Below are 15,000 nucleotides of genomic sequence, written 5' to 3'. Positions count from 1 at the left end.
TTTATAACAGTGACTATGCTAACACACTAAACAAATATTGATCTGCATGTTCACGAGTGTTTGTGTGCATGTGTGTGTGTGTGAGTGTGCTACACACTGGCTAAATCAACTGAGCTGCTTTGCAAAATCGGATGCAAAAAGCTGCTCTGTTCCCACAGTCTGAACACATTCCAGAACCAACCAAGCGCTAACACACACATACACACACACACACACACGTCTGTCTATAAATCAATCAATACACACATTCATCTTTCTGTGTGTCTAAATACCACTCTGTCATTCCTGAGATCACAGTCAAGGGTCTGCATTTTTATCATGTTTAGTCATTTTACAAAATTTTACATTTTTTCATTCCGTATGTTTGTGTGTGTGTGTGTGTGTGTGTGCAGTCCAAATGCCAGCTGGGGGGAAGAAAGAGACGAGACACAGACACCATGACCCTGAAACACAGACTGAGAGGAGGGGTGATAATGCAAATGACATGCATGACCCCGTTCTACACACACACACACACACACACACACACACACACCCCTAAAGCAGCAGGTTGACTGCTGTTACAATAATGCTAATGAGACACTATTCATCTGATGGCACGCAGACAGAGTGCAGAGAGAGAAAGACAATGTGAGAGACAGAAGATGAGTTGGTGTTTGTGCTGATTGGGCACAATGGCGAGAGAGAGAGAGGGCGAGAGAGAGAGAGAGAGAGAGAGAGAGAGAGAGATGCAGGTAGCGAGGTAGCGAGCAAAAGAAAGAAAGAAAGAAAGAAAGAAAGAAAGAAAGAAAGAAAGAAAGAAATTTAATTCTAAGAAAGATTTAATGAGATTTAATGCTGACTGAAGGGAACCGTTTGAGGGTCAAATAAGGACAGACCAACATAGACACAGGTTAAATGGTGGTTAAAGTGTGTGTATGTTCAGTACAATCACAAATCTGTCACAAACAATGACAGACAATTTTCAACACACACAGCTGTTCCTGCTGCCTATTTATTTAGCGAATGCTCACTCCTTAAATCTCATTAACTATGAAGGAGGGGTGGAGCCTTGTTACATTGTTACAATGACAGACAGACAGACGGTGGGTCAGACAGACACACTGGAGGACTTGGAGCACTGTTTAAACCTGGATCGAGTGAGAGGTTAAATGTATTAATGGATTCTGCTAATAAACAAGAGAAATCATTAGCATGCTAAACGTAAACATCTAACATCTCTAGCTTGTTTGATGTGACTCGGCAACTTTCTCTACATTATACCACATCCACACGTTTATTTACATAGCACTCCTCTCTACAAACTGCAAAACACACACACACACACACACACACACACACACACACACACACACACACACACACACACACACAGGCTAATCACACATAGACGACAACAGAACCGAGATTAGCGCTTGTTTGGAGACAAGGTGACCTCGTCTCCTGAGGGGCAGCAAGCGCACACACAATAGAACCCACACAAAGCCAAACATACACACACACACACACACACAGAGCTATAGAGTGAGTGTGTGGCATGACGCCTCAGAGAGACGCTAAACCAGAGTGATGTGTCTCTTTACTGCTTTGTTGTGACACAGAGACAAATACATCTGTGTGTGTGTGTGTGTGTGTGTGTGTGTGTGTGTGTGTGTGAGTGTGAGAGAGAGAGAGAGAGAGAGAGAAAGAAAGAAAGAAAGAGAGAAGAGCGTTTTCCTGTGAAAACACACCAATTTCTTTCAACAAAGGCAATTAGCTTCTTAGCAGAGTTTCAGTGTCACCTCTTTGTCGCTCACACCCGCATACAGACACGCGCACACACCCGCACACATGCACACACAGACACGTGCACACACAAGTATACACACACACATGCAGAAAAATCACTGAGCCATGATTTTTCCAGGTATTTCCAGGGAATGAAAGTTAGCATGAGTCAGCTACAACTTTGTTTTAAAAGGTTGTCCTGATGAGCTGCATGTCTATCATTAGTTATCTGCTGTTTAGGAGTCTCAGTTAGTAACAAATACACCTGAACGTAACATACTTCAAATGACCAACTGGGTTGTTCTTGTTTTGTTTTTCCTTCTATTAAAATATTATACTTCATGTTAAGATCATTTTAAAGACAAATGAACTGCACAAAACACAACACACAAACACATGCCAGATGTCTGACTGGCAGAGAGGGAGAGAGACAGAAGGGTAGATAGGCAGCGAGACAGACAGGGAGACAGGCAGAGAGACAGGAAGAGAGACAGGCAGAGAGACAGGGTGATATAGACAGGGAGACAGGCAGAGAGTCACACAGGGAGGACAAGACATGATGCTATTGTCTGCTTTCAGAAAAGATGCTGATGACACTGATGACTTCGTTCAAGCTTCTGTCAGACAAGTGAGACAGAAAAAGTGTATATGTGTATGTTTTAATGGTTAAGTTATATACAATAAATTCTACAATACACACACACACACACACACACTCACACACACATGCACACACACACACACACACAAAGAGCTGCTACCCATGGGGGTGCCTGATTGGCTGAGACAGGATGACAGCTGGACAGATGTTGCTTACACTTCAAAATGGAGTCTCACTGCAATACAACATACACACATGCACACAAAAAAAAAAACAACTGGAGAAAGACAGAGACATACAAAGTCACAAACATGCAAAGGGACAGACAGAGACGGATAGAGATACAGACAGTTGGTAATACAGACAAAGAGACAGATTTTAGTGTCAGAGAGAGAGATAATCTAAGTTGACCTGTCCACACACACGTACACACACACACACAGGCCGTTATCCTGCACTGATCCTCACACTCCTAATCACACACTCCATCTGCAAGAGATATAAATGACAGAGACAAGGGGGCGGGGCTAAAGTCGCTTAGCAACCTATCATTATCATGAAGAGTGAGACAAGGTTACACACACACACTTGCTCTTAGATCTGTTGGCTTATTTCCACATGTCTGTTGCATTACTCTGTGTGTGTGTCCTTTTCCCACAAGTCAGCAGCACTTTGTAGTTGGGAAACAGCAGCTGTGAGCCACAGTTATTACCAATTCTTTGTGTGTGTGTGTGTGTGTGTGTGTGTGTGTGTGTGTGTGTGTGTGTGTGTGTGTGTGTGTGCATGAACTTTGCACAGCATCATGTTGCAATGCATCGTCTCTGGAGTGTGGGTAAACAGATTAACATGTCCTAGCCTCAAAGCCCTGTGATACACACACATAAACAGACACACATATATCAGAGGCACATTAAAGACACATCAGAGGCAATTCACAATCAGGTTAGAGTCATGTCAGAGAGATGTCGCTGTCGACTGGTGCTGAATGTGTAATAATCATCTCTGATAATCATCTCTGATATCTGACTCCATAGTCCTGTCACAAACTTCAGAAAGAGTTTCGGTGTCAAACATATTCTGTTATCAAATTAAACACCAGCACCGGGAAAAAACTTAGAAGATAGTGTGAGGAAAAGAAGGAGAGGAGATGGAGACTGAGAGGAGAAAGAGAGGAGATGGAGAGGAGACTGAGAGGAGATGGAGAGGAGACTGAGAGGAGATGGAGAGGAGATGAAGAGGAGATGGAAAGGAGAATGAGACTGAGAGGACAAGGAGAGGAGATGGAGAGGAAGAGAGGAGAAAGAGAGGAGATTGAGAGGAGAAAGAGAGGAGAAGGAGAGGAGATGGAGAGGACAAAGAGAGGAGAAAGAGAAAAGGAGAGGAGTTGGAGAGGAGATGGAGAGGAGACTGAGATGAGAAGGAGAGATGGAGAGGAGACTGAGAGGAGAAGGAGAGATGGAGAGGAGACTGAGAGGAGAAGGAGATGGAGACTAAGAGGAGAAGGAGAGGAGATGGAGAGGAGAGGAGAAAGAGAGGAGATGGAGAGGAGACTGAAAGGAGATGAAGACTAAGAGGAGAAGGAGAGGGGATAGAGAGAAGAAAGAGAGGAGATGGAGAGGAGACTGAAAGGAGATGGAAACTGAGAGGAAATGGAGCGGAGTCTGGGAGAAGGAGAGGTGATGAATGGGACATGGAGAGGAGATAGAGAGGAGATTAGTTTATTTTAAAGTAGACAGCTCAGACGTCCAGGTATCCCTAGTGAGAGGATTTCATCTCTATGGGATTTAGAAGTTTTTTATTCAGTGTGTGTTTACACATAACACACTCCACAGAGATGTTACACACCTTCATGTTTGTGAACCTCACCTCCTGCTGCTCTATACACATCAACCCAGGGGAGATCTGACTGACACTAGATTTCACTAGTTGATGTCTACCATGCATGAATATCACAATCACTTAAAAATCCAAATGACACAGATGTGTGGAAACACTGAGGAAAATCACAGAACAATGGGCGGAGTTTAATGATAGACTTAGGGTTGTGAAGTAACAATAAAACGAAGGTCGTTGTCTAAACATCTGCAATTACATAATGATGAAACCCTGCTGAAACCACCTGCAGAACATCTTTACACACACACACACACACACACACACACACACAAAACCGTTCACACAGCTTCTTTACTCTTACACACACACAGACCATGCCTTCTTCACGCTGACCCATATAAACACACACACAGAGGCCACACCTCCTATCAGTGAAAAACAGTGAATAAAATGAGTGAACCAAACCAAAGAGTAAATCAGATTGACTCAGTTGAATATTACAGCAGATGACAGATGAATCTATGCTGCAGGAAATTAGAGTTTTGCAACTCTAAAAATATTCATGAGTTTAATAAGAGAGCAGGCCACGGATTCGCCCACGGCGTATCAATCAATCATTCTGGACATTTATCTCCACGCTTGTACGAAGCCGCTTCAATAATACGCTCCTGAAAATGAAAGGATCCATCAGCATGTGCAAGAGACACACTGATGTGATCACCTGACGTCCGTCTATCACTCTTATCAGCACTCTTCCTGTTCTCACTTACGTTATAGCAGCTATAAACATTAGTTTCCTCACCAAACTCTCTACTCTCTCAAAGTTAATAAGGTTTTACATTTCACAGCTTGTCATGTTAGTGAGAAAGTATAAAGAGGTGTAAACACATCTGTCCTAATGATGTGGGAAATCTTCAGATCTGAGTGTTACACAGCGCTGACACTGGAGACTCCTTCTGTACTGTTATGTGTAGTGTTTTTGGCTGTATGAGTCCCTGAAAACCAACTGTTACTATAGAAACAATAAGATATTAGAAGGAGAGCATTATTATAAACCTGATGTGCAGCTGCTTTACTGTCAGAGCGGCTGTTATAAAATAATCAACACCTTCTGACCAATCCAGAGATCAACAGCAGCACGGTGCAATAAACATTAACACACAAACCGACCAATAAGAGGCCAGGACTGTTCATTTCTGGGGGTTAATATCACTTTAAATTATGAGAGATGGGGATTTTAAAGAGACAAGATGGGAAATTAAGGGGCTTTCATATTCACTCACACACACTCTCTCTCTCTCTCTCTCTCTCTCTCTCTCCCTCACACACACACACACGCACAATTATCTGCTGAGCCACAAAACATAAACACATTAAATATTAACTTTTACAGCTTTTCAGCAAAAGTGTGTGTGTGTGTGTGTGTGTGTGTGTGTGTGTGTGTGTGTGATGGTTGGTCCATAAATCATGTCTCCTGTTTTATGATTATTCACTTTAACACATACAATAAATAATTACAATCAAACAGTGTTTACTACACCTGCATGCGCGCACACACACACGCACACAAACGACATGTTGTCATTTCCTAAGAGTGTTTATTTTACACATTAATCACCTGTATATAATGTGTATCACAAGAGAAGAGAATCTTAATTCATAAATCAGAAAATAAATAACAAAATATAAAAAGTTTAATAATAAAATCGAATTAAAATAATACATTTCAGTTCAGATAATTAGATCTTTTAGACTGATTAATGTAGTAAAATTAGTTCAATAATCTGTTTATGTAAAGAATAAAGTGAAATTTTATTCTCACACACACACACACACACACACACCGGGGTTCTTACCATAAACCGCTTCTCTGCTCGTCTCTACACCTCCATACAGTTCCGAGCGGCGCGGCGCGCGACCTCACACTCTCGATCGCGCACACACACACACACACACACACACACACACACACACACACACACACACACACTCGCGCACGGACACAGGAGGATTAACACTCCGTCATTCCGTTAATAAAGTGTATTAATAATCCGTCTCGAGGCTTGTTCTTATTCCTTTCTCTCCGGGTGTAATTTCCTGAAGCGGATTGTGTACTCCGGGCTCTATGTCGGCTATAATCCTCGGAGAGTGTAACGGGAGTAAGTAACCGGTGTGTAAGTGCGCGCGCGCGCGGCTTCTCTCCTCAGTTGCTCCGCTCTGCTCCAGCCGCTTCACCGGACTGACAACGAGTCCAGGAACCACCGCGGATCTCGCTCCGTCAGGCCACGCCCACCGACCAATCAGCGCACGTCATTGATTTGCATATTCCCACAGCTCTGCCAATCGCAGGACGGCGATGCCTGTTGCCACGGTGACGGCGTCAGCGTCCTGAACGTTCGGCTTACTACCGCACTACAGAGTACGAGTGAGGGAAAGTGTGCACACTACAGCGAGTGTGCTCTATGTAGTGCGCTAGTGTGTTACTAGTTAGTTACCCAGTTAACTAAAGAGCACTTCATTAGGCGGAAGCCATTTTTAAATTACTGTTATTCTTATTTATTGAACAGAGAACATTTAATATGTGTATTGTTTAATATAATTAAAAAAAATGATTCCGAGTTTTATAAATTCTAATTAAACTAATTAAAGATAATTAGTTAAAGAAAAATCATTTGAAACTGCCCCATTGTGCCATGCTACATGCTGGCATAACACTGTTTGTTCACAATAACATTTTCTACACGAGTGTGTATGATACCGAAACATGATTTTAATGAAAAACAAGAACTGAATGACATTTTCACAGTTCTATCCAAATTAGGGGTCATGCTGTAAATAAACAACAAATCCAAATGATTCACTCAAAAAAGTTTCACCATGAACATTTTAAAAGCATCTGAGATCAGACTTATGCTCAATTCACCACTCAATAATAAATAATAAAAATATAAACTCATGATTTTATTGTATCCAGTTATACACAACCTCTCCACCTATCCTTTAATACATAACAGTGCTGGAGAGACAAAGTAATCAATTTTCCCCATGATGGCGACTCCTGCGTCACTCCACAATGTTCATCTACACAACAAAAGAGTTTAGTTTATGTGTACAGATAACAGGAATTGCCTCTGTGTCATTTACACAAAAGACAGCAGGTGAAATAAATGTGTTAGATACAGCAGAGTCAGAGCTCCAGGTCATACCTAAGACACTGAATCATTTCTTTAACACACAAAGACGAAAGTGACCTACAGATCTTCAGAATGGACGTGAATTGCAGCTACACACTGAGAGTAAATGTTCAGATATTATGCAATGAGAGTAAATGTTCAGATATTACAGCTGACATGTTTATAGAGGTGAAGTCCTGTTCCACTCGGCCCACAGCAAATCACCAGCACGTTCCTGCATCTGACAAAGTGTTTAGTCTGCTGTATCTATAATTCATCAGTGTGTGTGTGTGTGTGTGTGTGTGTGTGTGTGTGTGTGTGTGTGTGTGTGTGTGTGAGCTCCCTGAGCTCTGGGCTTGCTGTGATCAGATTCACATCAAATCAAATCAAACATCCGCAGATCCGCTAAGTCACTGTGCTATAATATTCTAAACATTTTTCATTTTGCCATATTAAACTGTGTGTGTTTGAGAGAGAGAAACTGTCATAGCAAAAACATGCAGTTCCTCTTTAGGCAGCAGGTGGACTGAGGCGAGGCCAAACTGATGACGAGGCTAAAGGCAGATCTGGGGGTCATTAATGCTAATGCTAATGCTAACAGTGCTCTTCCTGGTGTCAGTCCTGCTAATAAACTGCTGAACACAGCAGCACTCGAGGGGATTAAGACGAGGGCTGATGGAGCGCCGAAGGCCACCACGGCTTAGCGATGTGACAGTGCAGTAACACAAACACGCTGCTGAAGTGATTAAGGCTGCGATCAGAAGCTCGGTCTGGTGCTCACTGAAGATAACTCACTACTGCGAAGTCGAGCACATAAACAAACACTTCAGTTTTCTGTCAGTTCTGTTGTGTCAGAGATGCTGAGTCTAAAGCTTGTTATTTTACAGAATTGCAGATATGACTGACCAGAGACCTTAAGCACCACAAGCTCTGCCTCCATGGTTCCTGAGCCAAGAGGAGGTAACTTCTAAAAAGCTTTGTGGTTCTTGAGTTGCAAACAAACAGGTTCTGAGACAGTCCTGCTATGTTCTAATAACATCTTCTGCGATAATGTCAGTGGATCGTACAATGTTCCCAGTTATATGGAAACATTACAACAAAAATGTTGAAGGAAGGTTGTAGGAACGTTTGGGAACATTTTATGCTCTGAATGGCCAACAGTTCCTGGAACCATAACGCTGAGAATATGTTCTGCTGATGTGAATGTGTTACAGCGGAGATGTGAGGAACGATGTTCCATTTCCTTTACTGATGATTATATTAAATATAAATACATGAAGATAAAGAAATAATATAATAAAGAGAAGATGATAAGGAAGAAGAGCATGTTCTCTCCCTCTTATTCTCTCTCCTACTCTCTCTCGCTCATCTGTAATTTCCGTTTTCTTCCCAACAGCTTTATAAGAAGTGTTCATCTGTCTCAGGCTAATACGCTCTCCAGCACTTGGGGCTGTGTCCGATTTCAATTTGCTGCCGAGCTGCAGAGAGAGAAGTTTAATTGAGCGAGTGTGCGACAGGCGAGAGGAATCGATGAAGGCCGAGGCGTGGGGAAAAGAGATAACATTGATTCAACCGCCATCGATAGAGCAAGAGGACGTGCACTGTCTGAGAAAGACGAGAATCTGAAACTGTGTCATATGAACACAGAGAGAGGGAGAGGGAGAGAGAGAAAGAGAGAGAGGAAAGAGAGAGAGAGGGAGGGAGGGAGGGTGAGAAGGAGATGGATAGAAATTCAGATAAAGTATGACAGAGAGCAGGAGATGTGGCAGCAGAGGACGCTGGGGACAGAGACAGATAGAAAAAAGGAAAAAATAGAAGTGTGCATGAGATCTGTGGAGATGTGAATTGCAGAGAAAGAAAGAAAGAAAGAAAGAAAGAAAGAGTTGAAAGTGTTAAAGGAGTGAAAGTTGACAGTAGGGAGGATATATATTTGTGTGTGATCTATTCTTCACACTATTAACATAACTGACAGTACACACGCACACACACACACACACACGCAAAAGTGAGGTGTTCAGTGCCTCAGTCCTCTATATTGGACTGAGATGTGTTCACACCAGTGCTGCTGCTGAACGCTGGACTCTGATTGGTCAGAAGAGGTTGATTAGTTTTCTAGAACAGAAGCTCTGACAGTCGAGCAGCTGCACATGACAGGTTTATATTAAGAGTAATAAAACTCTTGTTGTGTTGTTACATGCTTCATCACACCACCATGTCACTGTAGTATTGTAGTATTGTACTGTAACAGCACACACACACAAACACACAATTTTATTCCTTACAAAGTTCCTTCTTAACTAATGTCCAAACAACAGATGAAGAACCTCGGACGTGGGGAGAAATTTCTCTCTCTCTCTCTCTCTCTCTCTCTCTCTCTCTCTCTCTTTATCAGTATCAGCTGTGCTGGACATGCTGCCAGTTGCACACTTGTTGTGGTATTCACAGTGTGTGTGTGTGTGTGTGTGTGTGTGTGTGTGTGTGTGTGTGTGTCAGAATCACGCGCGGTTGTACAATAGAGCTGCGATGTCGAACTGACGCTGACGCACTGGTGCCACTGACAGCTCACTACACAAGACCCTCTTCACTCTAGACACACACACATAACACACACTTAACACTTCACTAATTGTTGTCCAGATTCACACCAGATTCTGACTGTGTTGTGTTTTTCTCTCCACAGCTCTAGTTGAGTGATTTTATTTTATTCTTTAAACTTTCAGTATCTGATTTGATCCGATTGATACATATATATATATATATATATAGCAGAGGGTACAGTTTACAAAAGTTTACACCCCCTCAGCACTTTGCACTCATACACATGATGAGACTGGGGAAGGGAAATTGTCAGCAGATGTTGAGATGCAGTGAAAATAAGGGCTGTCAGTTATTATCACAGGATGGATCCATCATACTGGTCTAGAAATAAAGGTTACTACACAGTGACTGTCCTGGAACGAGGTGCTAGCATCAAGCACTAGGAAGTAAATAGTGATTTAAGGAACATAAACTGAACAGCAACAAACACAAACACAATAAAGGTTTTAAAGCTTTCTACACGCACACACACACACACACACACACACACACACACACACACACACACACGCAGCAGGAAAGAAGATGAAGAGAGTATTCAAAGGCTCTACATGCAGGCTAGCGAGCTTCTGATTTAACCTTTATATCGGATTTAACTATGACCCCTCTTTCTCTGTGACTCTCTGTATCTCTCTCTCTCTCTCTCTCTCTCTCTCTCTCTCTCTCTCTGTAATTCATTTGCACTCTCCCCTCATTCTCTCCTTCCTTCCTCTTCACTCAGTCTCCAGCTGTACAGCTGCTCCTTCACACCTCCTCCAGCTCCTTCACTCAGTACAGACATTTTGCTGAATCCTCCATCTGTCTCTCCACTTGTCTGTTTCACTCTCTCTTTTTCATCATCTCCAAAACCATTGTGTGTTTAAAACGCTGACACAAACCGACTGTGAGATAAATCATGACCTTCCCAATCATTTCAGACATGTACGTATGAGTTTATTTAAAACTCTGCACTTTTATAGTGTCTTATGTGGGAACTGTTTTCTTCTGTCCCGTCCTCTCTCTCTCTCTCTCTCTCTCTCTCTCTCTCTCTCTCTCTCTCTCTCTCTCTCTCTCTCTCTCTTCTCCCTGAACTTCCTGGAGGAGGAAGACTGGAGGTGGTGGTGGTGTAGAGATGAGCCAGTGCTGTGCAGGTGAAGGAATTGTGGAGGTGAGAAGGAGCAGGAGGTGTGGAGGTGAAAAGCTCTGCAGTCTCTGAGATCTCCATCCATTTAACACCTAGAAATCAATTTGTGAGAAGCAGCATGTCTCTCGCTCTGTAGCATTATCATTATCTCCCCGTCCCTGCTCTCACATCATTTCACACCCTTATAATTAGGATCACACACACAAAAGTGTGTGAGGTTCAGGTCATGATGCTGAGCTCTGAACATAAATGAAATGGAGATAGATGATGAGATGCACCGGATGAACAAATTAACTCCCTGGTCTTGTGAAAGGCTTTTGTGGTTCCTGAATAAGTTCTTTACAACAAAATCTGTCAAATCAATAAATTTGCTATTTCATTAGACACAAAAGTGAAGTTTCATCTACACAATACTGTTTGGTTTTCATGGACTTCTGGTCTTTACTATTGTTTTCATTACAGCAGCAGCTTTTTCATGGATCCAGGACATTTTATCAAGAACACAGGAAGCCAAAACATATTTTTTACATAAGACATTTTAGGAGACCTCAAAAATTTTTTTAGGAAACCAAGATTTTTTATTAAAGAACGTAGAAACCTCAGAAAACCTGGTTTGGATGGATAATACACACACACACACACACACACACACACACACACACACACACACACACACACACACACACACACACACACCTTTCAGCCTAATCTATAATCTAATGCTAACATTTCAAAGCAGAAGGAATAAAACACTCAGTAGCTCATGGAAAACTCCAGGAGTTTAAATGTAACCTGAAGCTAATGACCGAGACGTCTGGTCAGCCGGTGGAGTGTGGACGCTGCTGGCTAATAAATATGAAAGTTTCCGGGCCGTTCTTTAACCCGGTGTCTCTCTAACGCCATGTTAGTGATTAACATGAGCGCTGTGTGTTTTGGCTTCACAGACCGACACGCAGATGCTGAGTCTACTGAGACTCTGTACCCAGATGTTAGGCATTAAACATGGACCCGGCCATACGAGGTCACTTATATTAACTTAGCTCACAGATGCTAAGACTACTGAGGTGGATTTCTAGAGATTTCTAGCTGTAATACATGCTAAGCTTCCAGGTCCAGCCTCAGCACTATGGCTAATGGCTAACACGCAGCAGGCTTCCTGCTGACCCTCTTGCTATAACAGTTGCACTTGGCGCTCTTAGCACCTCCGCTGCCAGTGTGAATGCTGCCAATCTGTTGCCGCAGCAACCAAATTTCTTCTGGCTCCTAAAGAGTCCATCAAGCTTCTTATCTGTCTGTTATTTTATAATATTTAAAAAAGTGTATAAAACAAAGAATTTATTAATAATTAATTCAGCCTTAAGCCTCACCACACCCGTCTGTGTGTGTGTGTGTGTGTGTGTGTGTGTGTGTGTGTTAGTCCTCCTCTCTCACCCTCTCTGATCTCTAATAGAACGTCTCTGAACAGATGGGACTGAATCACACGCCATCCTCTCGGCTCTCAGTTATTTTCCTCGTGCGTGTGTGAACTTCTCAGATTGCCTCACTGGCCTTTCATGCTCTTCAAAGAAACACAACACACACAGAGTTTTTCCTCTATAAAAATGACACGCGCTTAACACACACTGCACACTGTGTTGTTCTCTCATGTACAACACAGCTTAACATCAACTGCACACACAACAGACCTGCACCACTGGAGGTAGGTTATAGGTAACAGAGAGAGAGAGAGAGAGAGAGAGAGAGAGAGAACACTGCTACACACGAGACCCTCTGTGACTTGGAAACTAGAAATGGCTTTTATCAGGGGTTTAGAAGTCCAAGCACTAAAGTCAGCTCAGATCTTCTGTGTTAAGGAACAGAAAGGTTTTGAGGAACAGGAATCTCTGTGGCTATAAGAATAATATTCCAAATTGTCCATCAAATAAATCTACAGTTCAAGAGGATTCTGCCTTCTGTAGTAACCTGCTACAGTGTTTGTTGTGATGGACCGATGAATCAGGAAGTGTTGTCAATGTTGTGGTTTTGCGTGAGCAGGTTCAGAGGTGTGTGTGAAGTGTCTCAGGAGGTGCAGTGCTCCGTGGCTGTGAACTCCAAGACTGTGTTGAGTCTGAAGTTTGAGGAGTTGTGATAAAAGTGAACACTGCACTGAGAAACGTGTGTAATTTGTTATAAAATAGTGAAACGGCAAGCTAACACAACAGAACTGTCATTAACCCAGAGGAAGTTCACACTGAGCCAAAAAGCTGTTTCAAAGAGTTATCGACTGTTTATAGAGACAAAATGATCAGACAGAATAAAAGGTGGTTATTAATCGCCATGGTAACCTGCCCCTTGATTGTGAGTGGCCCTGCTGTGCTCAGCGCACCAAAGGGTTAACCGCTAATTATGACCAATCAGAGCCCCCGAGTGGTAATTAGTGGCCTGATGATAACGAGTGTGCGGTTGCCGTGGAGACGGTGATCTTTGTGAAGTGGCACTTTTTCCCATTTAAAATGAAGAGCACTCATGGGTGTGTGTGTGTGTGTGTGTGTGTGTGTGTGTGTGTGTGTGTGCAACATCAGACCCCCGAATGCTAAACACACAACAACAACAACCAGCAGCACTGCTAACCTTCACATGTGTGTGTGTGTCTGTGTGAGTGGGCAGTTATTGTTCCAGTACAGCAAAGGCTGATGAAATGGCGCTGAGCAGATCTCTCTCTCTCTCTCTCTCTCTCTCTCTCTCTCTCTCTCTCTCTCTCTCTCTCTCTCTCTCTCTCTTTCTCTCTCTCTCTCTCTCTCTCTCTTTCTCTCTCTCTCTCTCTCTCTCTCTCTCTCTCTCTCTCTTTCTCTCTCTCTCTCTCTCTCTCTCTCTCTCTCTCTCTCTCTCTCTCTCTCTCTCTGTTTTCAGTCTCATCCTCCTTGTGTCTTTCTCTCTCAGATCTCTGTCTGTCTCCCCATCTGTCTGGACACCTTTTTGTCCATCTGTCTGGACACCTTTCACCTTTTTCATTCTTCCTGTCTCTCTCTTGCTCCTTTTCCCTGTTTTGATTTACCCTCTCTGTTTGTCCCTAAAACTTCTCCCCACCTCTATTTCTTTTCGATCTCTCACATTTTCCTCCTCCACATATCTCTCTTTCATTTCTTCTTTCCTTCTCCTCCATTCTGTTTTTTCCCCCTCTCTCAAAATTTTGTCTCATTCTCAGTCATCTTTCTCTCTCATTTCTGGCTGTTTCACCCTTGTTGTGTTTCTCTCTGTTGCTCTCTTCATATGTCTCTCCATCACTACTTCATTTTCTCTCTCTCTCTCTCTCTCTCTCTCTCTCTCTCTCTCTCTCTCTCTCTCGCTGAATGAGAAATAAGTGATTAATGATGGCGAGGATATGTGTACATGTGTGTGTGAGAGACTGAGTGAAGGCCTGGCTCTCCGTGGGGGCTTATAGGGGTGTGTTGGGGGAAGTGGGTGGGGCAAATGATTTCTGTGTGATTAGTGAAGTGACTGTAAGTGTAAGTCCACCTTCTTGTTCATCTTTTTTTCAGAAGATCTGTAACAGTGGCTCTTACTATGTTAGTACAATAAAGCAGAATTACATTAGAATTCTAAAATTATCCGGCTGTTCACATTGTGATGTTACCTCACACAACATCACACAATATCACAAAATATGACATCACACAACATCATACATCACATCACACCTCAATCTCACAATATCACATCTCACCACACATCACACATCATACAACATCACACCACATCCCCTTACATTACAGAACATCACACATCACATAACATTACACAACATCACATCACACATCACATAACATTACACAACATCACATCACACATCACATAACATTACACAACATCACAACTCACATCACACATCACATAACATTACACAACATCACATCACACATCAC

The 15,000-nt window shown here is 42.6% G+C and overlaps 1 protein-coding gene across 2 annotated transcripts in view; it reads right to left on the bottom strand.

Moving 5' to 3' along the window:
- fam222aa (family with sequence similarity 222 member Aa) overlaps window positions 1-6,429 on the bottom strand; it is a 17,866-nt gene extending 11,437 nt beyond the window's left edge. For both annotated transcript variants that reach the window (XM_060883854.1, XM_060883855.1), the window contains exon 1: window positions 6,061-6,429. The gene's annotated coding sequence lies outside the window, so the exon portion shown is untranslated. The remainder of the gene's footprint in view (window positions 1-6,060) is intronic.
- Between the last annotated feature and the right edge of the window lie 8,571 nt (window positions 6,430-15,000).

Source organism: Tachysurus vachellii, chromosome 12 (assembly GCF_030014155.1).
Source record: "Tachysurus vachellii isolate PV-2020 chromosome 12, HZAU_Pvac_v1, whole genome shotgun sequence".
Classification (NCBI taxonomy): Eukaryota; Metazoa; Chordata; class Actinopteri; order Siluriformes; family Bagridae; genus Tachysurus; species Tachysurus vachellii.
Note: the sequence above shows the minus strand (reverse complement) of the source record. Positions and strands in the feature narration are given on the sequence as shown.